The 26,218-nt window shown below is 44.9% G+C and overlaps 1 protein-coding gene and 3 non-coding genes across 4 annotated transcripts in view; 2 read left to right on the top strand and 2 right to left on the bottom strand.

Annotated features, from left to right (window-relative positions):
- Positions 1–13,055, bottom strand: part of LOC136612834 (hepatic lectin-like) — a 31,175-nt gene extending 18,120 nt beyond the window's left edge. The window contains exon 1 of the mRNA XM_066593542.1: positions 12,908–13,055. The gene's annotated coding sequence lies outside the window, so the exon portion shown is untranslated. The remainder of the gene's footprint in view (positions 1–12,907) is intronic.
- TRNAK-CUU (transfer RNA lysine (anticodon CUU)) lies at positions 4,030–4,102 on the bottom strand. The gene has a single exon. It is a non-coding gene; the product is annotated as a tRNA-Lys (tRNA).
- Positions 13,056–14,352: 1,297 nt separating the features above from the next.
- Positions 14,353–14,425, top strand: TRNAK-UUU (transfer RNA lysine (anticodon UUU)). Its single transcript has one exon. It is a non-coding gene; the product is annotated as a tRNA-Lys (tRNA).
- A 3,902-nt stretch (positions 14,426–18,327) lies between these two features.
- Positions 18,328–18,400, top strand: TRNAK-UUU (transfer RNA lysine (anticodon UUU)). The gene has a single exon. It is a non-coding gene; the product is annotated as a tRNA-Lys (tRNA).
- The last annotated feature ends 7,818 nt before the right edge of the window (positions 18,401–26,218 follow it).

Here is a 26,218-nt window from a genome sequence, read left to right as displayed (position 1 = left end):
CCTCCCAATATCACATCTTGCATCCAACCTGAGGCGGTACAACAGGGAACTAGAGCCTCTATGTCCACCTGTATCACATCTTGTATCCAAGCTAGAGGCGGTACAACAGGGTACTAGAGCCTCCATGCCTGCCTGTATCACATCTTGTTTCCAAGCTAGAGGCGGTACAACAGGGTCTAGAGCCTCCATGCCCGCCTGTATCACATCTTGTATCTAAGCTAGAGGCGGTACTACATGATCCTAGAGCCTCCATGTCTGCCCGTATCACATCTTGTATCCAAGCTAGAGGCGGTACTACATGATCCTAGAGCCTCCCTACAAGGGTTCAGTTCTCCATAATAAATTCTCCTTTTGCTCTGATTGCAATCACTTACTTATATCAACGTTACAATCACACAGAGAGTCTCATTCCGACAGCTTTTAGGGGAGGGATTGGTTTATGACAATGAGGGTATATCTTCTGCTACGCATTATGTGCTGTCATTGTCACTAAACTCCTCTATGTACAGTTATGATGTTTAATCTTCTAAAACTTTAGATTTTCATTTAATCGGAACCTGTCAGGAGATTCTTGCTACCCGAAGAGCAAGAGGTATGAAATACGGACAAGCTCCATCATTGCAAATAACTGTTTCATCTGAAATGCTGTGACGTACCGGATTAAACATAGGGCACCTTTATCAAGCTTTTTATGTCAGAGACTGGCCTAAAAAAGTTGTAATTTTTTTTTGCGCAAAGATTTGCAACTTTTCTTCATCCGACCTGGAACGTTTCCAAAAAGTGGGTAGAGCTTGCTAGAAGGGGTCATGGCTGCACAGGTCTGACAGATTTACACATAACATGCCAGAAACCAATGTAAATTATACCAGGTCGGACCTAGCATTGATTTCTCAGAGGGTGCACAGAGGTGTTGGAAATGTGCTTAATACACAAAGACGTCTGCAGCTCTCCATGTATTAAGCACACCGTGTGCTGGTGGGAATTATAGTAAGCCTGGTGTTGGAAATGCCGGGCTTAGTAAATTTCCCCCATAGTTTAAAACCAAGAATGGAGAAGAGTCATAGAAATCAATGGGAGCCATACCTATTATAGCACTTCCTGCAGGGACTGAAACAAAGTGATCACCGGGGGTCCCAAATAGCAAAAAAAAACCCGAACAATTATTGATGACCTAGCTCATTATTACTGAAAGGGGTTAATTGTCTAGAAAACTCTCTTTGCACATAATTGTGACAAGGTTCCTCAGTAACTCCTCGTTGTCCTGTGACTTCTTCGGAACGGACGCTTGATGTTGTAATATTACGTGGATTTAAGTTGTTAGAGGGACTTTCTTCTCACTTCCTCTTTTTCCTTCTCCATAAGCTGCGCACAACTATATTGCGGTCCGGGCAATATAGGTTAGGCTTTTCCACCAAAAATACTGGCCAAAGTAAAAAGGGGAGGGGCTTAGGAGTGCGGCGCAGCTTAACATGACGTCATTCTTACCTGCTCTGTCACCTGGAAATGTATGAAGAACGGCTTCACATCTGTGTTAGTCCGGTTTCACATGGGTGATAAAATTGCGTGATTTTCACACAATGCGAGAGAGCGTGACAACGCAGAATTATGAAACCAATGATTTTCAATGGTTTCCTTCACATTTGCAATGTTTTCACTCATGCGATGTTACGTGAAAAAAGAATCGCGGCGTGCGCTGTCTTTCCGCGTTTTGCTCTTGTTTATCGCCCACGTTCCCCTATGGAGCCTTCATTTTATTGCATCGCAACGAATGCACTTGTGATTTTCGTGCGAAGTGATGCGTTTTAACATTAGTAAGTGAAAATCGTGCAAGAAATGCTCGCAAGGAAATCGCAAGCGGCAACGATGTTTTTGCAAGAAAAAGCCGCTCTGGCATCTAATGAGCAAAATTGCGATATTGCTGCGATTTTCTAGCTGCGATATCGCGATCGCTCGTGTGAAACTACCCGCAGGACTTTCCATCTGTCTGTTCGGAATTAAAACAGAATTAAACGTTTCCGTTCTTTGATTTCAATAGCTTTTTAAAAACAAAGCTGTCAGTTTGCTTCCGTTCTGTTCCGGTTTTAACGACATAATTAGTGCTGCAGACTGCGCTATTTGCTCCGTTATACAAACTGGAACAACGTATTGAGAGCAAACTGAAAGCTTTCTGTTCTTTAAAAACCCACTGAAATCAATAGGAAAAAATGGAAATGTCTAATTCCGCTTTAATTCTGTTTTTCTATTCCAAAAATGGAGCAGACAGACAGAAAGCCCTTAGATGGATGTGACTGAGCCCATAACGGGCAATTGGCTATTACCATTCTTATATGGTGGCGCTATGCTCTAAGGAGGCTCCTTGCATGAGGTGCCGGCCGCCAATGCCTCCTGTATTGTGAGCAGCTGGCGATGTCTCCATAATCAGTTGCCATATGGCATAGACATCCCCCACATTGGGGCACTAGCCGCTGACGTCATAAAAATGATTTGGGACTACTCATTACCTACTATATTCAGAGGCGTACACGTAAGTAATGGGGCCCCATTCAAAACTCAGAGATACTTCTCCCCACATGCACATGAAAACAGAAGGTTTAGCCCTTTCCAATCCACTGCCTGATGTCTAAAGACATTCTGATTAAAGGCTGTACAGCTCTGATGTCGGAAGACGTCCGGCAGGGTATTCTTACTGTAGATTACTGACTGCTCTGTTGTTGAAGGCCTCTCCAGCATGTCCCATACTGCAGTACTGGCTCTAGCCAGCAGATGGCACCATTGTATAATGGCAGAAAGAGAAAACCCCCTAGGAAACCCTGAATTCAAAATTGGATTGCAAAGGGTTAATAGCGTTGGAAGGTGGATGAAAAAGGAGCTCAGTATTGGGAAGGTTGCGTTTGTTCCCATTTGGTTCACCCATACATGCTTTTATGAAGGTCACTAAGGGCGAGCACCCACTGGCGTTTTTTTACCTGCGTTTTGCGTTTTTCCTGCACAGGCATAGAGATAACGTGTTCCTGTCCACTGGCGTTTTTTTTGCGTTGCGTTTGCGTTTTTAACATAGGAACTGTCAGTTGCATATGTGTCCTTATTTTTCTCCTAATGCACCCATGAAAGTCAATGGAAATTAATGGAAAAGCCGCGAAAACGCCGCGAAAACGCCGCGTTTTTTCCTGCGGAAAACGCAAACGCCAGTGGGTGCTCGCCCTAGAGGCCACTTTTTTACTGCGGTCTATTCTAGGGGCATCCTGTTCAGCCAAAGTTGGCACTTGGCTGTCTTGTGACAGCTGCCTTCCTGCTTAATAGTCAGGATTGGACTGTTTAGCCCTTTAGCTACCAAAGTCAATAGCGACCATAGCAATTAAGTGGTTTCAGAGGGTGAGGGTTCCTATGCACCCCATCACTACCCCGCCACCCTCAAGGGTGCATTTAGACACAAGGATGATCACTCAAAAGATGGCTTTTGGGTGATCATTTTGCATAAACTACAAATTGGTACTAATGCCTATTAGTACCAATTAGTAGCGTGTGAGCCACCGGGACATGAATTTATTCAGAGGATCACCCGCTGTTCTCTGAATAAATTCCTTCTGTTCTGATGGCGGGGCACTGGTGCTCAGGAAAGATGTTGCAGTGCTTGAGGGGGTTCAAAGAAGGGCGACTATGAGAGGCCTAGAATACCCAGAGAGGCTATCAAAATTCGGATTATTCACCCTGGAAAAAAGACGGCCAACCCCTCACAGAGATGATACCTCGGGATTTAGCCGTCAGAAGTCGCATGATCTCCTAATCGCGGTGCGTATTCCCATTGTCATAACGACTGATGGCCATCAGTGTATTGCAAGCTGTTCCGAGATATCCCCAACGTAATGACGATTGCTGGATGCGCTCACGCAAACGCGTCGTTGGGGGCATGTCATGACATAAGAGGTTATCGTCCCTGTGAGATTTAGATAGCTGAGATAAGCAAAATTAAAGGTATTAGGAATTATGGAAAACTTCTCTATTGAGAATAGAATCCAAAAACTTAGGTTTCGCCCAACGTGGGGCTCGAACCCACGACCCTGAGATTAAGAGTCTCATGCTCTACCGACTGAGCTAGCCAGGCACCTCATGACTTGAGAATGAAAAGGTTAAGAGAGGGGTCTTCCACTTGAGATCCCCCTCTGTGAGACATCTTCAGTTGGCCGCATTAGCTTATCAGTGCTTTCTACTGTATATCACTATCAGTCACTGCTGTTTTTAAGGGGTCTGAGGGGGCGTCTGGTGCAAATATTTATCGAAGATTTTGTGCACAGTATGTAGAAGGTGTTTGAAGTGCGTATGAATGGATAGAGAAGTTCAAGGAAGGTTGTACGAGTATCAGCCATGAAGTCCTGATCTTGCCCCATTGAACTGTCACCTGTTTGGTTCCCTGACAGAAGCCCTGAGAGGAGGAAGAGTCACGTCTAATGGAGAGGTGAAGACAGCGGTACATTTGTTGCTCGCGGCTCAGTCTAAATTATTTTTTTAGGGGGAATACAGACGTTTGTTGACAGACGGACAAAGTGTATTGAAAAGCAGGAAGATTATGCAGAACAAGATTGTATTTGCCTTCTCTGAAAGTTGATTAAAACTAATTCTACAGCCAGAGTGCAGATAATTTTTGACTCACCCTTGTATATACCTCTTGGAATGGGTGGTTGGTGGAGAGAGAGGGAGAGACCCAATGCAAAGAGCGCAGTTCATGGACACAAGTTTAATTCACATAAAGTTAGGTTCCATTCAGTCCTGTCCAGGGGGTGGACCTTTTAGGATGTTATACAGAAGCCCCGACAGGAGTGTCAGCAGGCACTTATCTTTGTTTTTGCTTACATGTCTGTGGTGCAAATATAGTTGGCTATTAGTAGCCCTCCGTTTTGTATCTTATTGTAATGCAGGCCTATATAAATGGCTATTTATGTTTCTTTATCCTCTATTTTGTATCTTGAATACGAAATGCTATGAACACTTGCTGTTGGACTGGGGGCTGCATTCAGACGAACGTATATCGGCTCAGTTTTCATGCCGAGCCGATATACGTTGTCCTCGTGTGCAGGGGGGGGGGAGGAGGATGGAAGAGCCAGGAGCAGGAACTAAGCTCCCGCCCCCTCTCCACCCCTCTGCACTATTTGCAATGGGGAGAGGCAGAATGGGGCGTGGCTAATTCTCATAACTTAGCCCGGCACCGCCTCCTTTCATTACAAATAGTGCAGAGGGGCGGAGAGGAGGCAGAGAGGGGGCGGGAGCTCAGTTCCTGCTCCTGGCTCTTCCATCCTCCCCCCTCTGCACACGAGGACGACGTATATCGGCTCGGCGTGAAAACCGAGCCGATATACGTTCGTCTGAATGCAGCCTAAACCTGTTTGGTGTAGGCTTAGTTATCCAACTAACATACATTGAACTAACTACAGTTAAGGCCCATTTAGACACAACGATTATCGCTCAAAAGATGTCGCTCAAGCGACTTTTGAGTGACAATCGTTGTGTTATTTACAGCTCAAGATGAGCGATCACTTTGCGCTTGGAGCGGAGGATGCAGAAGACAAGCAGGGTGTCCCCGCTTGTCTTTTGCATCCAGCTGTTCCTCCGCTCCCAGCGCCCTGCTGTTATACAGCCTGCGCTCGGAGCGGAGGATGCAGAAGACAAGCAGGGTGTCCCTGCTTGCCTTCTGCATCCAGCTGTTTTCTGCACGGAGTGCTCAGCTGTTATACAGCCGAGCACTCCTTGTCGGGTATGGAGAACAGAACTGGACCGCTCTGTTCTTCAGACCCCACCTGTGATCAGGGAGCGGGATACAGCTGAAACAATAGTATCAGCTGTATCCCGCTGTGAATCCCTGATAAGGCTCATCATCGTCTTTCAGCAAGCTGAAAGATCAGCAATCAGCGACAGCTTAACGAAAACTGCACGATGTCAGTGCAGTTACACACAACGATTATCACTCAAAAGACGGCTTTTGAGCAGTCTTTTGATCGGTAATCGTTGTGTCCAAATGGCCCTTTATAATGTTAATTGTATTAAGTACAATTCTGTTTGTTTGAACTCTGTCCATATACATTGTATCGCCATGAGGGTGCGTTCACACGAGTGCATACACGGCGCGTTTTTGCACCCAATCGTATAAACGTGACCATCTGAGGCATTGGTTTCCAATGTATTCGTTTGCACGGGCGATTTTACGGCGCGTAAAAACGGCAACCCGAAAAAAAGACGGAACATACGCGACCGAAATACGCGCCAACGCATATTCGATGGCCGAAAAGATAGTTTGCAAAGTAGGAACAAACGATAATACGCTTTCTAGCTCTGGTCATGATCGCCGAAATACGTTCTTTCCGGTGATTAAACGCTGCGCACGTGCGAACGTAAATACACCTACGCTCGTGTGAATGCACCCTGAATCTGTTGAGTCTTGGTCATCCTGTGATATCATCATCATTGCCTAGGGAATTGAGTTTTGTTGATTGTGAACCTTTCATCAATGAAGCCGGCCACTTCAGATGGTGGGGGGTCTCAGATTGATAACATCTTGGCTGCAAAGCTTGGAGCATATGGCCTATGACTAAGGCCTCATGTCCACGGGGAAAATCGGGCCCGCTACGGATTCTCCATGGAGAATCTGCAGCGGGTCCCTCCTGCCCCGCGGACATGAGCGCCGAAAAGGAGAATAAATGAGAATAAACTTACCTCCGATCCGCTCCGTTTCTGCTCTTCGCGGCGGCGTCATCTTCTCTCGTCGCGGCCGGATCTTCATTCTTCGGCCCGGCGGATGTGCACGATGACGTCGGTGACGTGCCCCGCGCATGCGCCGGTCCGAAGCAAAATTATCCGGCCGCGGCTGAGAGAAGATGGCGCGGCGCCGAAGAGAAGAAACGGAGCGGGTAAGTAAAATATGATTTTTGTGTCCCGCGGATCCGGACGGCTTCCATAGGCTTCAATAGAAGCCCGCGGGAGCCGTCCCCGCGGGAGACCCGCATGAAAATGGAGCATGGTCCAGATTTTTTCATGCTCCATTTTTTTTTAAATCACTTTTATTGACGATCCGCGGGTATTTATGTACCCGCGGGTGGTCAATGCATCCCTATGGGGTGCGGATCCGCATGCAGGAAATCCGCTGCGGATCCTAAATCCTATTTTCCCCGTGGACATGAGCCCTAAGTAGTTATAGTGTATATAATAGGAGGCAGATTGTAATAGATCAGAAGCATCTTGTACCTGTAAGGGGAAGACGATCTCTTACAGTGTGGGTCCATGAAACCGGTCTGCTTCTCACTGTGGCTTCTCCAGTGAAAAGATGAACTCCGGGCAGAAATGTTTATTAATAATAATAATAATAATCATCTTTATTTGTATAGCGCCAACATATTCCGCAGCGCTTACATAGACAGGGGGAAAACAGAAAGACAAAATACAAACATTACAGAACCACGGTTACATAGTAATCAATGATGGAAACAATAGGGGTGAGGGTCCTGCTCCAACGAGCTTACATACTACAGGTAATGGGGGTGATACAGAAGGTAAGGGGGCTGGAGATGTGCGCAGTATGGCGAGGTGGAAATGTGCACAGTATGGGGGGGTGGAGAGTGAGCGATGTAATACACATAGACAATGGTCAGACATTTAGCCGTGTGACGGCAGAAACACTATGACTGCAGGAGCGGTTTATGACAGCTAGCAGGGATTGCAGTCAGTAGGTCAGGGAGCATGTTATCAGGTGGAGTACAGAGGGGTTTGTTTAGGGAATACGGTATGCCTCCCTGAAGAGGTGCGTTTTTAGAGCCCGCCTGAAGTTTTTCGAGTCCTGGATTGCCCGGGTATCCTTTGGTAGTGCGTTCCAGAGGACCGGTGCTGCTCTGGAGAAGTCTTGGAGGCGGGAGTGAGAAGTTCAAATTAGAGGGGTGTGTTTAAGGACGGCTCCTACTTCTAACAGATGCAGTTTGTATTTGTAAGTCTTTTGTATTGTAAACTGTGTTTATGTTTTATCACTTGCTGAATGTATTTTACCTGTAGAGAATCATTATACATTTTTACGCAATATCACCTATTTTTATGTAAATTTGTTTTATTTTGATAATTTATATTAATACATTTTGTTGTACCAACCCACTTGTCCTTCTTTAAAGCCGTATCCCAACTTGTTGTTTTCCAGTTGGCAAACCAATGTCTCAGCGAGTCAGCTGTCTTAATTCACTCTTATATTAAAGTTGACTTACATTATACAAATGCCTAAGAAATTGGAGTGTCTCCTTTTAATATACATGTCGGTGAGTTTTCCAAACTGGTTGTCTTACTCCTAGTAGCCATCCACCCCCCCCCCTCCCCCCACCTACGGAGGGAATTCTGAAACGGTCATATCAGGAAATGTGAATTTAGATAAAAGTGAAGCACTAATACATTTCCTGCTACCAATCATCCAGTTTCAGCATTCAGAAGACATCTTTATTCCTGTGATTAGTTGTCGTAGGGGCCCCAGTACACTGCTTTGCGTGGGGGCCCCTAATGCTGTTAAGACGGCACCGGTGGAAATACCTATTGGACATTGTCCATCTAATATCTGCCTCTTGTTTTAGATCTTTATATATTATTAAAAGTTACGTTTTAGAAGGACCTTCCCAGTGATTTAAAGTTTTTATATGAAACTCTTTCTATGATAGTTCCTATAGAGTACCGTAAATGTATGGTAAAGGCATCATTAGCAGCAGGATCAGGACTGTGGGCATTTTTTTATTGATGACCTATCCTCAGGATGATCAGCGGAGGTCTGCTGCTCAGATCCCCACCAATGAGGAGATTCCCCGTACTGCTGTAAAGACGGACAGCTCAGAAAGCAGATTGTGCCATTCATATTGCAGTGGCCTGGGTTGGTAGTGCAGGCGCAGCTCCCATTGAATTTAATAATCAACACATTTACATTATGTATCTGTAATACGGATGATACGGATGTCTTGACCTGAACACTCGTGTGAGAAGTAGTATACAAGGTATAACACAAATGCCTCAGAGTGCTGACTTTGTTAAAGGCTCTGGACATTTTTGAAAGTCCAGAATGCAAGATCTCGTGATGACTTGCCGGGTCTTGTGTTCTGAGACTCCGTGATTGAGGCAGCGAGAACTGCTGGGTGGACAAGACCTAGAAGTCGTTGGTTGACGTTTTCAGAAAGGTTGGGGAATTCATGCAGCAGTATGGAGTGTTTTTTTATTTTTTTTTAATGGGAACAATGAGTAAAACTATCATTTTTAGAAGGGGGAAGAGTTAAAAAGGAAAAAAGACTGTTTAAGTTTAGCTAAAGGGTCCTCTCCAAAGTTATGCCCTATCTGAGTAGTTGAACCCCCAACAATCACAAGAACAGGGTCCTCCTGCATGAATGGAGCAGCAGAGCATGCTTGGTACATGATGTCCCTTCAACAGTACCATAGAGATGAATTGGGCAGACATGCTCCGCCACCCTTCTATTCATCGGGGAGGGAAATACAACCCCCCTATCTGTTCTCCAGGGACCAAAGACATCTGGAGAGAGTCTATCCAAATCAGTCAATAGAATTAACATTGTCCTTCGGGCAGAAAAGGTGCAGCAAAATACACCGATACACACACTAAAATGTGAATATGCTGGCGTGAAGGAGCCCTAAAGGCACCTTTACACGGTACAACTGTCGGCAGCGAACAAGATTACACGGGAGCAATAGACGTTCAATGAATGGAGGTGGAGCGGCTGAGGATCGTTCCGGCTTCCCGCCGCCATTTATAGTGAATAGGAGTTGCTCAAACATTGCGTGGCTCCTGTTTACACGGCCCGGCAGTCACTTGGTCTTTAGTACTGCTAAAAACCAAGCGACTAATAGGTGAGTGATTTCTCGCTCAGTGCCCCGTCGGCAGCCACTTGTGCAAGGGACGAGTATCACCTAGATGAGCTGTTCCCAGCGATAATTCGGGTGACAATCGCCCCGTGTAAAGACTTTCCCAGCCAGCTATGTGCTCCGAGCAGTTGTCACCTCCCTTCCCCCACTTCTCTATGTATGTGACAATGAATGCGCCATTCTTTGGTGTCAGATGACAAAGGACACATTGCTAAGTATTATGCCGTTTCCTTCTACTCATTCTCAAGTGGTTCCACCCAGGTTTAAAAGGACAGACAACCCTTTTAAATGTAAATTTCCTCAAAGTTGTTACCCTAGCATGGAGGAAAACTAATCCCCTTCATTTTGGCTTCTTTCAGATGAAAAACTTTGAGTCACAGATTTGACACCAGTCACTGAAAGAGCAGTTTTTAACCCCTTTAAGACACGGCCATTTTAGTTTTTTCTTTCCCTCCCAGCTTTCTCCGTTGACACAGCCATCTGAAGGCGTGCTTTTTGTGGGACGAGATGTATTTTTCAATGCTACCATTTAATGTACTGAAAAAGTAAAAAAAATTGTTAAGTGGGATAAAATGGGAAAAAAACTCAATTTGGCCTTTTTTGGGGGAGGGGGGCTTGTTTGAATGCCGTTCACTATCCGAACCTTATTGATCAAACATTTAGGTGATACAAGTTTATTTTGGTACAATCCCCTTAAATGTAGGCTAAATATTAGCTTTTTGTCATAGTATAGGCATTTTTGTGTTACTTTATCAGCATCTAGTGACCATTATAAGAACTGCTCAGCCAAATGTGCATGAGCTCTCCATGGTAAGAGAGGAATTAGCCAATGCCAGAAACCTTTTATCTATGTTGATAGCATCAGTAGTTGAGTCACCCGCATACACATTACATGGTTGGCTGAAGTTGGCAGGTTTGGCTGACATTTATCTAAAATGTATGGCCAGTTTAAGAATCTGTTAACAGGCATTATTACAGCGCAGCCCTGAGATCCTGTCAACGGAACCGGGTTGTCAGGACCCGATGTGACGTCCTGACCAGCAGGAACTACCGACCGGCTGCAGAGGACAGGTCATCAATGAAAAAGAGAGCAGACAACCCCTTTAAGGAGTTTCTTGGTGATGCCAGTAATCGATCCTTCATATCCTACACCGGGCAATCAAACATCTTGTTAAGTCAAAACACTTTCGTGCTCATTTTTTCACCAGTTCATAAATACAGGATTTTGTCGGTAACTTCCTTCACCAGAGGTATTCCGAAATGTCCGTTATTTAAATGAACCCATTCGCCAGTATTCATGAGCAACAAACCCGCTGTTCAACTGAGTACTTATTTGTGGCACTCCGAGTCAAACACCCACGCCTATGCATGAGCAAAAAAAGCATAGCTCATTCCATAAACACGTGGTGCTCATGCTTGTGCAAATATGCTTATGCTCATGTGAGGCCGGCCTAAGGGCTCCTCTTCAAAAGTTTTCTCAAGGAAGTACCCTCCCCCAATCCAGGCTTGGGTCTTTTGTACTTGTTTTCCGGCTACAGCTGTCTTCTCCCCATCCTTGAAGACACCCAGACACACCTGAGTAAGAACGTTTGGTGAACTGTTAAGGCCCTTTTACAGGGGCAGACAGTCTTTAGGACAACTGCATGAAGGCCGATGCTTTTGTGCTCCCTCTGACACAATACACAAAGGAAGAATGAGGGCTCATTTACACTGATGACCATTTTTCATCAATTCAATTCAGACATGTGACCAAACCAATCATTAATTCACCAAATATACTGTATTATATGAAGACTTAGACTATTTGGCAGGATGTGGACATCTCATATCACACTTATGTGCTTCTTCGACATCTCATTGCAAATCCATGGGGGTTAATATCGAGTTAGGCTGCTTTGGCGGTTGCAACAGCCTCCAGTCTTCTGTGAAGGCTTTTCACAAGAATCTCAAATGTCAGGGGAGAATTAATTCACTTCAATTGTGAGGTCAGCTACTACTGGTGTTTGACGAGAAGGTCTGGTTCTCAATAGGCTTTCCAAAGGAGCTGGCTGCACGTTGAGGTCCGGGATCTGTGCAGCCACTCAAGTCAATCAACATGGAACGCGTCACCCAAATTTTTAGACCTATCTTTATGCCAAGAGAAATAATTATGTTGGGACAAAACAGACCCTTCCAGGAACTTCTGCCACACAGCGGAAGGCATACACTTCTCTACAACCGTTGGGGCAGATTTATTATTGCACATTTGCCTGTTTTCTGGCGCAAATCTGGGGTAAACTAAGCCAAATAATAGGTGGAATATAGTTAGACCAGACAGTTTAAAGATTCATCAGATTTACCATCCGTCAGAGTCACTAGGATAAATCTGGCACATCTTAAGACCGTCTCGTCTAAAGACCCTTTTATATGGAATTTGTTCAAAAAATCGTTTAAAGGGGTTGTCCCGCGCCGAAACGTTTTTTTTTTTTTTTTTTAACCCCCCCCCCCCCCCCCCCCGTTCGGCGCGAGACAACCCCGATGCAGGGGTTAAAAAAACAACCCGCACAGCGCTTACCTGAATCCCGGCGGTCCGGCGTCTTCATACTTACCGGCTGAAGATGGCCGCCGGGATCCTCTGTCTCCGTGGACCGCAGGGCTTCTGTGCGGTCCATTGCCGATTCCAGCCTCCTGATTGGCTGGAATCGGCACGTGACGGGGCGGAGCTACACGGAGCCGGCATTCTACACGAGCGGCCCCATAGAAGACTGCAGAAGACCCGGACTGCACAAGCGCGGCTAATTTGGCCATCGGAGGGCGAAAATTAGTCGGCTCCATGGAGACGAGGACGCCAGCAACGGAGCAGGTAAGTATAAAACTTTTTATAACTTCTGTATGGCTCATAATTAATGCACAATGTACATTACAAAGTGCATTAATATGGCCATACAGAAGTGTATAGACCCACTTGCTGCCGCGGGACAACCCCTTTAAACAAGCTAATAATCATTCAGCGTAAACACAGCCAACGATGAATGATAATTCCCTCTCTTACCTTCAGTTCATGCAAGGGCGGAAATCATCGCTGGAAACTTCAGGAACTAACTAATGTATAAGCCGGGGGGGCTTCATTACATACATGGATCCATAGGAGTCTGTACCAGAGGAGACCACCTAAAGCCAGCGGCTTCTTCCGGCAGGATCATAGACCCTGCATACATTTTTCAGGAATAGTTTGAGGCGACTTTACCGCTAAACACCTCAGATCTTAACCCTTTCCAATCCGATTTCCCTGCCACCCACACACATCCCAGCTCTCTCCTGCATAGTGTAATATACGTTTGCGGAGCTCTGTCCTGCATAGTGTTAGTAACATGCGTCGGACCTCACCCAACATGGAAGCTATACAGGGAAGTCTCAATGTTGGATGAGGTCCGACACAGGATTGGAAAGAGTTAATCTGATTGAGCATCTATGGTATATGCTAGAAAAACAAGTCCAATCCATTGAGGCCGCACCTCACAGTTTATTGAATTTAAAGGGGCATTCCTATTGAATCAAGTTATCCCCTATTCACAGGATGGTAGACATCAGGGGAAGTGAAGCCCAATGTGTCCGCTCTGTTGGGTGATAAGAGAGTTTTAGAAGTCCCTGGCTAGAAGCTGTCTATCTTTCTGCTTCATGCCAAGTCACTCTAAGTGTGTATGTATAATGCTCATTTGGCTGACCGCTATCTTGTATCTATGGTCAACCTAAGGGAGCTGTCCAAGATTAGAAAAAAACAGCGCCACTTTTGTCCTAGTCTGGTATTGCAGTTCACCTGCCTTCACACAAACGGTGCTGATCTACAATAACTGACAGCCTATGGACAGGAATAGTGCTGATCGGTGAGGCTCTGACTACTGGGGCTCCCACCAATCCTGAGGTTGCAGCCCTGGAACCTTCAGAAGTGTGATAAGCTTAGAACCCGCCTCCGCTCCATTCACTTCCACGGCACCGCCGGCGATACCGGTAGTTGAGCGCTTGAATTTGGCCATCTCTATCAGTGCCATTAAAAGAATCTGCTGCTAACGTTTTGGAGCCAAACACCAAATGCCACCTTCTAAAGATCTTTTGGAGTCAAGCCGGTGAGAGCTGTTTCGGTGGCACCAGGGTCACACAATATTAGGCAGGTGGTTTCTATGTTATGGCTAGTCAGTGTATATGGAAAGCTTAGCTGTCTGAGACAATTGGAAGTTGCTGCGCGTCACAATATAATAAAATGTGTACTTGCTGCGTGCCGATAATCCCCATACATGTCTGTGTGTGTAATACGTTCAAAGATAGTGCATGTCGTGATTTGTTTTTGTGTGTCTGTTTCTCATGCTGCGTGTGAGAGGCGGAGTTTAAGTCTACGGAAGATTGGTAATGCCTATGCAAAATATGTGCACGTGTAAGAGGCCTGATACCATACATCACTAACTTACCCCAAAAATAGTATCATAACCCATAACAACAGAAGCCCGGATAGCTCAGTCGGTAGAGCATCAGACTTTTAATCTGAGGGTCCAGGGTTCAAGTCCCTGTTCGGGCGGTAGTTTTTCTTTGACAGATTTTCCAGGCAGCAACCGTTGTTTGCAGCTGCCGACCCTGTGCAGTGGTCAATACTCATAATTGCAGGTGCGTCTTCCATTTCGACCCCGTTGTATCTGGCACTGACGCCTGGGAAACCCCTTTAATGTCTTTTTAGAGTTCTTAAAATAAAATATCACCATGAAAATCATTTATTGGTTAAATCAAGTTTTTATATTAAGGCCTTTCTATGGTAGTTCCTACGTAGATCTATAAATATACGGTAAAGAGCTCTTTCACACAAGCGTATATAGCCGTGATATGATGCATTGGATTCCAATACATCAGATCAAATAGCCATATTCTTGCGACGTAAAAGCGCCCAGCCGGCCAATATAGCGCCAGGGGTTTTTACGTCGGGCCCAAAAGATAGCCCTGGAACTATCTTTTGGGCCAGAACATGTCGGCCACTGCATGGGCTCCAATGGTAGCCAATGACAGCGGCCAGAGAAGGGAGGTGGGAGGGAGTTTAGCAGCGTGACTGCTAAACTGCCTCCCTCTTCTCTCTTCCCCTCCAGTTGATTCCACTAATGCCCATTAGCACTTTATCAGTTTCATTTGCATGTAAATGAGCCTCCAGGAGCTGTTTGCAAATTCTAGCATGTAGTCTGGACTTTGCAGTCAGTTGCATTGTCTTCGCATGGGCTGTGGGCTGTCAGCTGAATACAATGTAATCAGCTGCTCCCATGGAGAACACAGCGTGCGGTCCCTGCTATCTCTCTCTGGCTGAACGATGGATTTTATGCTCACCTAAAAATCATCGTTCAGCCGAACAGTGAAATATGGAAGCGTTTCCACACAGCAATTATCGCTCAAAAGCCATCGTTGCGTGTAAATAGGTCTTTAAACTATCATTTTTAGAGGGGTGGGGGCTATTAGGTTATAAAGGAAAAAAGGGTGTTCAAGTATAGCTGAAGGGTCCTCCTTAAAGTTATCCTTTATCCAAGTACTAGAGCCCTCAACGATCACAAGAACAGCGTTCTCCTGCATGAATGGAGGAGCAGAAGAGCATGCTTGGTACTTGACGTCCCTTCAACAGTACCCTAAGGATGCTTGGCCACCCTTCTATTCATATGGGGGACACGAAACACCCATCTGTTCTCCAGGGACCAAAGACATTTGGAATGCCTGGTTTACTCCCGCCTTGTAAACTATCTATCAGAGAACTTTCTCCTCGATACCCTACATTCTGGCTTCCGACACCAACACTCGACAGAAACTGCCCTTACAAGGGTATCCAACGACCTCCTAACAGCCAACTTGAGGGGCGATTACTCCCCACTGATCCTCCTCGACCTCTCTGCAGCATTCGACACTGTTGACCACAAACACCTCCTCAGCATGCTTCACTCCATCGGCCTAAAGGACACTGCTCTCTCCTGGTTTTCCTCCTACCTATCTGACTGCTCATTCAGCGTCTCCTTTGCTGGCTCTACCTCCCCCCCCCCCCCTCTTGTCCTTGCTGTTAGTGTTCCCCAGGGCTCGGTCCTCGGCCCCCTCCTTTTCTTTATTTACACAGCCCCTATTGGACAAACCATCAGGAGTTTTGGCATCCAATACCACCTCTATGCTGACAACACCCAGCTATACACCTCTTCCGGATACATCTCTGCACCTTTCCTCCAAAACATCACTAACTGTCTGTCCGCTGTCTCTAACACTATGTCCTCTCTCTACCTAAAACTAAACCTCTCTACAACTGAGTTACTGGTATTTCCACCCTCCACTAACCGGCCTCATCCTGACATCTCCATCTCAGTGTGTGGCGCCACCATAACTTCTAGACAACACGCACGCTGCCTTGGGGTCATATTCGACTCTGATCTCTCTCTTATCCCCTACATCCAATCTCTTGCCTGAACATGTTAGCTGCACCTCAAGAACATTGCAAGAATCCGCTCTTTTCTCACTGTGGACACGCTAAAAATGCTTACTGTTGCCCTCATCCACTCTTGGCTCAATTATTGCAACTCGTTGCTGATAGGCCTCCCCTGCACCAGACTCTACCCTCTCCAATCCATCCTGAATGCGGCAGCCAGACTCATCTTCCTGTCCAGCTGCTACTCGGACACCTCTGCCCTGTGCCGGTCACTGCACTGGCTGCCCGTTAAATACAGAATTCACTTCAAACTCACTACCTTCATCCACAAAGCCCTCCACAGCGCAGCGCCCCCCTATATTGCCTCCCTCATCTCAATCCATCAACCAGCCCGGGCTCTCCGTTCTGCTAACGAAACTAGATTGTGCGCCCCTCTAATTCGAACTTCTCATTTCCGCCTCCAAGACTTCTCCAGAGCAGCACCGGTCCTCTGGAACGCACTACCAAAGGCTATCAGGGCAATCCAGGACTCGCAGAACTTCAGGCGTGCTCTAAAAACACGCCTCTTCAGGGAGGCATACCGCATTCCCTAAACAAACCCCTCTGTACTCCACCTGATAACATGCTCCCTGACCTACTGACTGCAATCCCTGTTAGCCATTATAAACCGCTCCCGCAGTCATACCGTTTCTGCCGTCACATGGCTAAATGTCTGACCATTGCCTATGAGTATAGCACCCCTCACTCTCCACCTCGCCATACCGTGCCCATCTCCACCCCCTTTACCTTCAGTATCCCCCCCATTACTTGTAGTATGTAAGCTCGTTGGAGCAGGACCCGCACCCCTATTGTTTCCATCAATTGATTACTATGTAACCATGGTTCTGTAATGTTTGTATTTTGTCTTTCTGTATTCCCCCCTGTCTATGTAAGCGCTGCAGAATATGTTGGCACTATACAAATAAAGGTTATTATTATTATTCACTTTAAGGTCGTCCTCGCTCGTGCAGAGCATTCAAACTGAAAGGCCTGCTGGCGGCTCGCGGGCTGCTCGCTCTTCCTTGCTCCTACGGGAAGCGCTGAGCTTGAAGGGTTCACACGGAACGAGAAGCCAGCTAACGAGGTTTTTTTAAACTGACTGAAAAGTCAGCTTAAACAACGATGAATGACATGTGAGTGATTTTTTCGCTTCACACTGCACAATCATCACTCGCTTTTGTTCGTTTGAACTTATTTTGAGCGAATCGTTGTGTGTAAACAGGCTTTAAGTTTGCCCTAATTATTAGAATGTATTAGTAAACCCGCCCCGTTGTGTGCAGCTACTCGGCCGTGGAAACCCATTTCATAAAACTCCTGCCACATGGTCCTTGTCCCAAAACACAAGCTTCCCTCCAGCACTCCTAGGCAGTTAAAAGCAAAACTTTTATTACAGCTTCCTTAGAAGCGTCATTATGAGGAAGAGCCCCGAGTTTGTGAGCCGTAAACATGTAAAGGAGTTCCCCTTTTTTTCTATGTACTTTTTAAAGGATACTATAATAAAAGTTTTGTTTGTAACTTCATATGATTGCTGGATCCATCCGTGGTCGAGGCGGCTTCCTCCCCCCGCAGGATGGTCCTTAGGCTCCAGGATAGAGTCCGCCGTGGGGGCGCTGGTGTCACTTGTTCTTGTGCAGATGCTAAATGCATCTAGAACTCTGCAGCGAGTGATACAACAGATTGACACAGGAAACTTCAGCAGGTTGGGGGCCCCATCGGAGTTCGCCTGACCTACTGCTTTGTTACTGATCTGCTGTAAAGCCTCTCAGACGGGGGTAAGTTGCTGCGCACTGCAAACACGCAGCAAGTACGCAATGAAATGCGCAATTGCTGTGTGCTGATAATCCCCATACACTATTTTGGCATGTATGCGCAGGTAATATGCGCCAAGAAAGTGCATGTCGCTATTATTTTTTCCATGTGCGCGTATTTCTTGCTTTGTGTGAGGCACGATACCATATGTCACTGACTTACCCTAAAAATAGTACCATGACCAATGCCTAACAGAAGCCCGGATAGCTCAGTCGGTAGAGCATCAGACTTTTAATCTGAGGGTCCAGGGTTCAAGTCCCTGTTCGGGCGCTTACATTTTTTTTTTTGTGTGTGTACAACATAGGAAATATAACCAATTACAAATTCGTTTAGTTCAATTTAATCTCTGGTTCAATTTTAGAAACTGCCTCTTTTTTTTTGGTGCTCTGTACCTTTAAGAAATGTGACAGGAGCCGACCTTTTCAGGTACCATGCCTCTGGATTGTTTGTCCAGAGAGTGTTTGATTACATACAGGTGGTTTAGTGTTTTAAGGGAAATTATATGGTTTAGCTTAAAGAAGTACAAAGGTAGTGTGAAAGTTTGTTTCTTCCAAACCGCGACCTGGGTGGAGCTACAACCCACGGTGCTGCAGTGTTCTATCTTTCAGTGTTGTACACGTTAAGACAACGAAGCCTCTGTTGCAATGCCACGGTAAATATTGCATGTTTGCACACTTTTCAAACTTATCTGTATTCCCAAAGCAGTGATGAGATCAGCTGCCGACCCGGTTTGTAAGAGGACTCACTTTTCCAAATACTGTTGGAGGTTTATTATACTGAATACCATATTTCTGATAACCCCAACCATTTCAAATCTGTGTAGAAGGGTGGTGAGCCGCACCAGATGCAGTGGGCAGGACTACTTTTGTAAAGTTTACTGCGATTATTCTTGAATGATCATCATATATAAAGGACAGCTGCGACTAAAAGAGCAGTTGACCAAAATGAACCAAGTATCCAGAATATACTGTGCTGTTCAGTTGACCATACGAGGGCCAAACGACTCACCGACATTGGTGAAACAGCTGCTATTCCACAAATTGGAACGGTTAAACCCCTAAGGCCTCCTTTAATGGCTGTGATTGGTTCATCGAGCTCTGGCTCTGCTTGGCTAGGATTCAGCCAATCAGAGGCAGCACTTTCAGGAGGCGGGGAAGTTTCAATCCCCGACCAGAAGAGATGAAGAAAAACAGTGCCGGGGCTCGGGAAGAAGCTGCAGCGGAAGCGGACCGCTTCTACGTGATGTATACTTTTTAAGAAAAATTTCCTGCAGCCAGGGCTTAGTTTAGGGCCTTTACAGTAGCATTTCCTACTGTCAAAGTTGCATCCACCGCACGAAAAACACGTGATGCAACAGAGAGAAAGGTACATAGGGAAATATGGGCTACAAAAACTCACAAGTCGCGTGCATATCGCGAAACCCATGAGGCGTTTGTCCCGCAATGTCGCATGATACAAAACCTCACAAATGTAAAGAACCCATAGGAAAGCACTGGCTTTACATACATGAGATTTGTAGCATTGTCGCATCGCGAGAAAATTGTGCAACTTTGCCAGCTGTGTGAAGGAGGCCTTAAGAACATTTGGCGTTGAGGATGCCATGATTTTTAGGGGGATTTTCATCTCCACTTTCCAAAAGCCATAACTATTGTTATTTTTCTGTCGGCACGGCCGTATGAGGGCTTGAAGATTTATTGGTACCATTTTTGGGTGAGAAAACACATCCATTCTGCAATAGTTTTTTTAAAAATTTTTTTACAGCGTTGATCATACAGCATTACTTACATTATTTATTTTTGGTATTGTCAAAACCTGCCAACCCACAGAAAAAAAACAATTTTTTTTTTAGGCTTTTCCCCTTTTGCACAAGAAAACCCGTTTTACATTACTTTACATTACTTCATTTAAAGTCCTATACCTTTTTTTTATTTTTCCATGTTCGGAGCTCTGTTTGGGCTTGATTTTTGCTTGACGAGCTGCAGGTTTTTTTTGTACCATTTTGGGGGGTATATACAGCTTTTAAAATCACTTTTATTGTGTTTTTTGGGAGATAAGACAAACAAACTAAGAATTGTGCCTCAGTTTTGAGTTTTTTTAAAAACCTTTTTTGCCATGCAGGATCAACAGTGTATTTAATTTATTTTACAGGTCGTTACGGATACAAGGATGGGAATTTTTAATTTTTCTTCTTAATGCAAATAGGGTAAATGTCCAAAAAAGGTTTTTATTGCTTTTTTTTTTTTGCCATATTTTAGATCCCTGTAGGGGACTTTAACCATAACAGCTCTGAGCGCTATGATAAAGCACTGTAGGACTTCCATACTGCAATGCCAATCTGGGTCGCCGATATCTGGGATCCTGTTGCCATGGCAACCCATCATCCCTCTGTGATTATATCGCGAAGGTTCCAATGACATCACAGAGGGAGCATGCTCCCTCTGTGAATCCTTTACATGCCATGATCTACATAGACCAAAACATGTAGGGTGTTAACAGCAGGGGATTTGCAGAAACCATGTAAAAAGTTCAACACAACTAATGTAACATGTGGTTTCTCCAAATTGGACATAAAATGACACTTTTAACAATTATTCCACCCTTTCATGACAAGCGTCTTTAATATTTAGTGGAATGCCTTTTGCCGCTGTGACCGGCTGCAAGCATGAAGTACAACCAGACGGAGTTCCTGAGGAAGCTTAGCTCATTCCTCCTGGGCAACGGCCTCCAGGTCGCTAATATTCTTGGGCCTTCTTTAAATCCCACCAAAGATTTTCTACGGTGTTCAAGCCAGAATCTTCCTGGACGTCATCTGAAGCATGGCCTTGGTGGACTTTGAGGTGTTCTTGGAAACATTGTCCTGGTGAAGGCATAGTGTTTACTCCTAGATATTCCTAATACTTGAATCCATCTTGCCCTCCACACACTGCCGGTATTCAGTGATAGAGGAAGCAAAGCACCCCGGACATGGCCGAGCCACCGCCATACTTCACTGAGGGTGGGGTGGGTGCGCTCTTAAGCGTATGCTTCATTCTTCCTCCTCCAGTCACACTGCCGATCCATTGACCCGAAAACTGACAGTTTTGTTTATTCGCTCCACAGACCAGAATCCAAAGAGTCCTGTGGCTCATGTATATGGTTTTCAGAATAGTCGAGCCAACTTTTCTTGTGCTTTTGGGTCTGGATTCTAGTGGCAGCCAGTGATAGCTTCTTCTTTTTGCCAGATCCAGGTAGTCGGTGTTCCTTTAACTTTGAACTTGCAAAATAATGCTTCCATCTGTATCTCCAGGAACACTCAGTGGCTTTGCTATCTTTTTGTACCCTTTTCCTCGTTTGTGCAAGGCAATGACCCCCTCTCTGAACATTTTGGACCGCTCTCTGTAAGTAGCCATATTTGTCCACATGTTTAATGTGTTGTACCTCAAGCACACCTGATGCAGCTATTGAAGCCCTTGATTACTTGCATCAGGTGTGCTTGAGACAATACCTGATTTTTAAATGTCTGCTCTTGTGAGGGATTCATTAAAAATAGTATTTTGTTGAATTTGGAGGAACGACTTGTTATATTAGTTGCTTTAAGCTATTTAAAATTCTTCTTGTTTGATTGCTTTTTGCAAAAAGCTGAAGGTTTGTTAATTTGGCAAATAGACCTGATTTGCATTAGGGGGTTGAGTAATTCTGATTGCAACTGTAAAGCTCCATTTACAAGGAATGAATGTCGAGCAAATGATGCGACACTCATCCCTGTGTGTCCGCACTCCCATGCTGTCACACGGGAGCTAGCAGAGCAGGCTAGTTCACGGAGCGGCCAGCAGGGGGGTGGGGCAGTACAGGAGATTTCTCTCCCCTTGCTACCCCGCCTCTCTCCATTCACATAACACAGCGGTCGTTCACTACTGAACGGCCGCTGTTTAAACCGAGCTATGAGTGATGAGCTCATTGCTGATCGTTTATGCAGCATAAATGATAAGCTTCATCGCTCATCGCTCAGTTTAAACAGCGGCCGTTCAGTAGTGAACGGCCGCTGTGTTATCTCAATGGAGAGGGGGAGCGAGAGGAAATGTCCTGCACTGCCCCACCCTCCTGCTAGCCGCTCCGTGAACTAGCCTGCTCTGCTAGCTCCCGCGCAGGAGCACGGGAGAGAGGTCACACAGGGACGAGAGTTGCATAGTTTGCCCGACATTCGTCCTGTGTAAATGGGCCCTAAAAGATGATGACCCCTACAAGTATGGTCCATACCTGTGACTGACACCATTAGACCCATGCAAAATGGAGCATAATTGTTCTATGAGAATACCCTGTACCCCGTATTTAATACTAGAGGAGTGTGTGCGGGAGATGGGGGTACAGTTGTGACTATACCGCAGGCCACGCAATATCTAATTCTCTGATGTCCTCAATAACTTTAATTTCTTTAAATGCGTATCAATCACTTCACAACCCAGGGTGTGGGTTCAGCCATAGGCCTCATGTCCATGGGTAAATTTGTGCTGTGGAATCCGGAATGGGCGTTCCGCTCTGGATTCCGCAGCAATAACCCTCCATAGCATGCTATGGCAAAAAGATTTTTCATGCGCACACGCAGAAACCAACTGCGGTTTCCGCTCGTGGATAAACAAAAAAAACAAAGACGCAACATGTGCCATTTTAATGCGGTTCCCGCACAGGGGGCTTCCATTGAAGTCAATAGAAGCTGTTCGATCTGCAGCCGTCCCTGGGAAGATCAGGAGATGTAAAAAAAAAACCCCAAAAAACTGTACTTCCACATGTGCGCTGGCCGGCACGTCTGCACTATAGAAATATGAAGACACTCAGTTACACCGGGTTGCCAGCTGATTCTGTACAGGATTCCCCATGCGGAATCCGTGCGTGCCCATAGATAGACATGAGGCTTACAGTGCGTTGTTGTTGGCTCCTAGATCTTGGATTTGTCAAGGCCTGCCCTCGTGAGTAATTACAGAAGGAAATTCAATTATCCTTGGGCTGGGGCAGGGGGCACATGAGGTGGCCAGCCATTACCTAAAGCTAAGTGGTATGTAGGGAGGAGTCCCAATTTCCATGTAAAAGGACCATGAAAAGAAAGCAGGACTGCGGAAGATTTTGTGCAGAAAGTCAGAAAATTGTTAGACATTTTTAAATTTGTAATGTATTTCTACTATTTCTGCATAAACTCTGCACAACTAATAAACAGCGCTCCAAAAATGACAACTCAAAGTATCCACATAACATAAAACAAACATTTATTAAAGCAAAAAAGTTACAAGCATATTTTTTAATGACATCACTTTTTCCTGTTAACGATACAAATGAAGTAAAACGTACAAAGTAAAAGACATGTGCAGAGTCCTTCATACACCCCGCAGGCAGCCATTTTGTGAGTTGTACCATGGCCATACGTGCAGATTCTGATGTACAAGGCACAAAATGGTTTCCCGAGGGGATTTAAGCTGCAGAATAAAAAGTGCATAAGAAGTTATTCCTGTCAGTTGTCATATCTTCCAATGGTAAAAGGAGGACGTACTGAACTAAAATGAGATCGCCATAAATATATATGTTTGAGAAAATAAACTCATTTATACTTAAAACAAAAAAGTTAAATCCAAGTTTTACAGCTCGGAAGCAAAAGTGCAAAGACAAACATTTTTTGAAAAAAGTCCTATGAATCATACACTGCAAGGAATCGTCCTAAGCAAAATACTTACAAAAATAACAAGTGTCTCAGCTGACGTTTTTAGCAATGCCTTAGTCCTCAAACATCTATTATGTAGGGACGGAGCGCTAAACCTTAGAGGGGTCATCACACGTTATGGCAGATTACTAGCAGAAGCCGTAACATCATGACTGGGCGGTAACCAACTTCTAGGAACCTCATGAACTGCAAGACCGAAAAGGGAGAAAGTGCTTTGGGCTTTTCCCTGCAAGCCAGCTCCATCCAGGTGAGGAGCTGCTGTAAACTAGCACTGCAGACCCTTTGAGGACCCTGGGGGTCAGAAAAAAAAGGTTTCTGTGTTCTGTCTGAGATTCCTCAGGGTTATCAAGATCTCTGCTTGCTGTAATTCCATACACAGCTTTGTTGTTTAAAGGAGCACTCCAGTAAAAACACATTTTCTGATACTGCACCCCTCACATGATTGGATTGTCCATCACACTTTGGACATACCTCATGTACATTGCAGTCACTTCCAAGCAGTGCAGCCTCCTGTCTGATACTTATTAAATCTTATGCTTATTTTTAGATTTCTCCTTGCTTTCTCTATTTCTATATGCTGTAATAGAACTAGAGCCAGTACCATCTCTGCCTGCTGGGAGGATGGCGTAATTATCATTAGCCTCCATATTCAGCTAAATAAGCTAAAGACTTTATGTATACAGTCAGGGAGCATGGAATGTCATCTTCATTATAACTGCATGACAACAATCATAGAATGGTAGAGTTGGAAGGGACCTCCAGGGTAATTGGGTCCAACCCCTGCTCAGTGCAGGATTCACTAAATCATCCCAGACAGATATTTATCAAGCCTTTGTTTGAACACTTCCATTGAAGGAGAACTCACCAACTTCCACAGTAACCTGTGCCACTCATTGATCACCCTCACTGTCTAAAATCTAATTTGTGTCTCCTCCCTTTCAGTTTCATCCCATTGCTTCTGGTCTTTCCTTGTGCAAATGAGAATAGGGCTGATCCCTCTGCACTGTGACAGCCCTTCAGATATTTGTAGACCGCTATAAGGTCTCCTCTCAGCCTTCTTTTTCAAGAGCCTCTACTCATCAGCAGTAATTGTGATGGAAGTTCTTGCCTCCCCTTGTGAAGAGCTTGTGTGGCATGGCCCATGTAATTTCATCCTACAAGAAGTTCTGGTAGTGACTCCCTTGAGAGAACAGAAAGACAAGTAATTCCCAGGGGGTCACCAGCAGATCACATGACCCACCAAAAGAGAATTTTCAGATAGAAAGGAGTAACTAAACAAGGTGATACTAGCTGACATTATATATGCACACTAGCTGATATACCCGGCTTCGCCCGAGTTAATTTGGTACTGGTGTTTATCTGGTGTTCACACGGAAAATCTTATGAAGTCGTGGTTACTTTAGAGATACCGGAAAAACATATGTTCACCATTTTGCATAGTTCTCTGCGTTACCCAGGAAACACCACGTGGAGACAACCATGCGACGTTTCCTTTATATAAAATGACATCAGGAAGTGAGAGAATTAGATTCCATACGTAAAATTTGGACACTAATTCTTTTGCACTTAGAATTGAATAATCGAGTTGGGACCCATTAGCTTTTCCTATTTATGACATAATCAATGCCCATGCCAAATTTCAAGTTTCTATGACATCAAGAAGTGAGAGAATTAGATTCTGTACGTAAAATTTGGACGCTAATTCTTTTGCGCATAGAATTGAATAACGAGTTGGGACCCATTAGCTTTTCCTATTTATGACAATCAATGCTCGTGCCAAATTTCACGTTTCTATGACACCGAAAAAGTGAGAAAAATACATTCCGCACATAAAATTTGGATGCTAATTCTTTTGCGCATAGAATTGAATAATCGAGTTGGGACACATTAGCTTTTCCTATTTATGACATAATCAATGCTCATGCCAAATTTCACGTTTCTATGACACCGGAAAGTGAGAAAAATACATTCCGTTCGTAAAATTTGGATGCTAATTCTTTTGCGCATAGAATTGAATAATCGAGTTGGGACGCATTAGCTTTTCTTATTTATGACATAATCAATGCTCCTGCCAAATTTCACGTTTCTATGACACCGGGAAGTGAGAGAATTAGATTCCGTACGTAAAATTTGGACGCCAATTCTTTTGCGCATAGAATTGAATAATCGAGTTGGGACCCATTAACTTTTCCTATTTATGACATATTCAATGCCCGTGACAAATTTTAAGTTTTTATGACATTGGGAAGTGAGAGATTTAGATTCCATACGTAAAATTTCGATGCTAATTCTTTTGTGCTAGAATTGAATAATCGAGTAGGGACCCAATTACTTTTCCTATTTTGGAGATAATCTATGCTTGTGCCAAAATTCATGTTTCTACGACATCGGGAAGTTGGAGA

Source organism: Eleutherodactylus coqui, chromosome 2 (assembly GCF_035609145.1).
Source record: "Eleutherodactylus coqui strain aEleCoq1 chromosome 2, aEleCoq1.hap1, whole genome shotgun sequence".
Lineage (NCBI taxonomy): Eukaryota > Metazoa > Chordata > Amphibia > Anura > Eleutherodactylidae > Eleutherodactylus > Eleutherodactylus coqui.
The sequence above is the reverse complement of the archived record's forward strand: the minus strand, read 5'-3'. Positions and strand labels throughout refer to the sequence as shown.